Genomic DNA, 3,909 nt, shown 5'->3' with positions numbered 1-3,909 from the left:
AAAATGCTAGAGTGGTGGCATTCTTGTACAATCCAGTTTATTTATTTGTGTATTTTAAAAATATTTTAATTTTTTATTTATTTTAAATTAATATATTTTTTAGTTTTTAAATAATTTTGCTGTATTAAGTTAAAAATAATATTTTAAAAAATAAAAAAATATTATTTTAATATATTTAAAAATAATTCTTAAGACATTGATGACACGATACGACTGGAAACAAAACCAGCGGCATCAACGAACGCTTTTCCATCTCAAAAAGATAAGATGATGATGATGATATGTGGGGCCACAGACAAGATTTTTTATAAGGGACCCATTTTCATTTTGGAGATGACAATGTGACCACATGTCCGCCACGCGACAATTTTAATGTACTGGTGTCTGATTTCACCGCCTGTCTTCAAGAATGGTTGCCATGACTTTGACTTTCGCGTAGTTTTGCCAAATTAATTATCATCGGAAACTACATTTTCAACCCTGTAGGTTTAAATAATTTCCTCCTCGATCCCCTTCTTTAATGTTTTTTTAACAATTTTCTTGAATATCTCCACAAACTTGTAAAAGGAATATTACTGGAACGAAACTTGGAATTAGAAGACTGACAGGGCTCACTTGAGGGAGAAAATACAACGGAGTTTTGACATTAGCCAATCCAATATTTATATTATTTTTAACTTTGGATAGAACTAAGTCTAAAATTGACTAAAAAATGATGTCAAGTAACATTAAAAACAAGACTGAATTTGTAGATTTGAAAAAGAAGAAGAAAAAAGAAGCATGGATTCTCCGCTCCTTGATCTTCGCAAATAAGATTATTAATGTTTCTTACTAATCTTAGAATTTAATTTTGTTGACAGGAGTTGATTCGCATGTATGATAGTTAAAGTTAAACTGAATTCACATCTATTCAGTGTAATTAAAAAACCAAAATATTATTCACAAAAAGTTTTATAGTTTTATTGTATTGCTTTAAGTACATAAATAATTCCAGTTATTGAATAAAACTGAGTAACCTCCTTTTTCTTTCTTTTTTATTAGCCTGGTTGTATTTATAGTTATTAAAGGGGACTGGCCAATCGTATATTGGATTACATGAATGGATCAAATTCAATTTAAGTTAATTTAATTTTTTTTAAAAAATATATTTAAAATTTTAATATTGAAAAAATTAAGAAATAATTTATGGGAAATATTATTTCAAATTTTTTTTATTCCACATTAAAAATATATTATATTATTTTTTTTAAATTGAAGTATTTAAATCAAAATGATTTTTTTATTTCATATTAAAAAATATAATTTTTTTATGAACATTAAACATATATAAAAAAAGTTTTAAATTTCACATAACCAATTAAACTAGAAAAAACATGTTTGAAAAAAAAATCTCTACCAAGTTTTGTAAAATACCTCTAGTCATAAGTCAATTCGACGAGTTTTGCTAAATTTTTATTTATGTTTATTTTTTATCTTATTAGGATTGAATTTCAAATCAATTCATCAAACCAATTTAAATTTAATAATTATAACTATATTATTGAAAGTGTTGTTTTTTTTTATTATAAATAAATAGTTTAAAAATAGTAATTTTTTTAAATTTATAAATCAAAATAATTTAAAAATATGAAAAAAAAATAAATAAAGATTTTTCAAAAATACTTCTTCACTGCGAAAAACAAAGGCTGCCTTCATTTTAATCTTCCTACCAAAAACCATGCGTGGCCATTCCTGGGATAAAACACGGTCCAACACTATCAAGCATCAATGCCTAAGCAGTTAGGTGATTACATTATTATCGTCTCTTTTAAGTTTTAAGAGATAAACCTTTTCCTTCTTTCACACGGTTAGACACGTACAAAGATGAGCACCACTTGAAGCTTGAAGGCCTACAGCTGTCAGCCTTTTAAGAACGGGGGCTTGCACGAACCGCAGACGTTGTGGTGGTACCCCTCGAGTTAGAAGGTCGGTGGTTAAATGCGAGGTGTTACTTTGAGAAGGACTCGGTGAGTAGTTCTGAATCAATATCATAGTTTTCAATAGGGGTCTGGAATGTGATTAGAAAATAGCCCCAGGTATTAAATTATTGGCTTAATCAATATTATTATTAAATTAATTTTTAGATTATTATTGAACTGGATTAATATCTGATATTAATTTTTTATGATTCAAGTATTCGGATTAATTTATATATGCTATAACTAATTTTTAAATTTAATAAATAGATAAAACACGATGAAAGTAACATAGATACATGCATAAAAAACATCTAACCTTAGTGATGAGATAAGGAATTTATTGCCACAACCATGAGGCGACAACTTAAGTACATACCTGATATTAATTTTATTAAGGGGTGGTGAGAATGTATCCCTAGTAATTTTTTAAAATATTTTTATTTTAAAATATATTAAAATAATTTTTTATTTTTTTAAAATTATTTTTGTTATTGATATATTAAAATTAAAATAATTTAAAAATATAAAAAATTATATTTTTTAGAAACACTTTTCAAATATAAAAATAAACTAATAATTGGTGTTTAGGAATTAGCTCTAGTTATTTTTTAAAATTTTTTTATTTAAAAATATATTAAAATAATATTTTTTATTTTAAAAAAATTATTTTTAATACCAACATATAAAAATATTTTTAAAAATAATTTTAAAAGATAAAAATAAACATTGCTCGGTAAAAAAACATCATCTAGCCATTGGATTTTATCTATATAGTGGGGACCCTTTGGATGAATGACTGAATAAACTAACTCATCAAAAGGTCCGTGCTGTACTCTCCGGCCTGCATCGGGGTAAGAGTGTACAGTGAAGCTATCTATCAAATATCAATCGTATTTAATTTGCCAAGATTTTTTTGGTAATAAATACTGTAGGCATAACATTTTGTACGACGACTGCTACCTTTTGAAATATTGAAAGGTAAAATAGACTAGCGAGTCCAGATTCGAATCTCTCCTGTTTTCATGCTGCATTTCAAAATGACTGGTAACAAGGTTTGCCTAGTTAGATGATTTATTTAATCAAGTATTCCTGAAATTTAATTTATTTTACCTTTATAATCTCTCTTCGTAGATTAAAAGATTTTTATACGCAAGTAAATATATTTACCAAGAGATCAAAATAAATATACAAAAGATCATTATATTCTAGAACATTATTGTTTGTTCTTATCTTGTCATGTAATGAATACTCCGTAAGAAAAATAGTATTGTATATTTGTTGAAAATAAAAAAATTATGAATTATTTATTTTAATAATTTAAACAGTATTTATATCATATAAACCTTGTCAATTTGCTTGAGTGTAAGGCTAGAGAGTCATTTAACTCTTTTCATTTATGAGATATATTTCACCTAACCTATTTAAGGTATCGTAACCACACACATATCCTCTACTAAAACTATTCAGCTCATCTTATCACCTCATGTGCATTAATGAGATGGAAAAGTTGCAGTCATGAGAGATTTTTATATACTTAAAAATATAAATAAAGTATAGACTTGTTCAACAAGTCATTTATCTCCTGTAAGCAATAAGTAAATGAATGCCTGACTCTCTTAAAGTAAGGTACTTAGAGTTCTTTGACACTCTAAGATTGTGTTTAGTATTGTGGTAATTATTGTAGTTGTAATTTGAAAAAAATTGTTTTATAAAAAATACTTTTAACTGAGATTGATTTGAAAAAGTAGATGTTTGGTTAAAACTGTGGTTAAAATTGAGGTTGAAAAAAAAGTAATTTAATATGTTTGGTTAAAAATGCTTTTGAAATTGAGGTTATAAAACAATTTTAAAAAATATATATTAATATTAATGATTTTTAATTTAATATTATGAATTTAACTATTGTTATTATATACATCCGACAAGAACTACAATTTTTATAATTTTTTAG

This window comes from Populus euphratica, unplaced genomic scaffold (genome assembly GCF_000495115.2).
Source record: "Populus euphratica unplaced genomic scaffold, PopEup_1.0 scaffold589.1, whole genome shotgun sequence".
NCBI lineage: Eukaryota > Viridiplantae > Streptophyta > Magnoliopsida > Malpighiales > Salicaceae > Populus > Populus euphratica.
Note: the sequence above shows the minus strand (reverse complement) of the source record.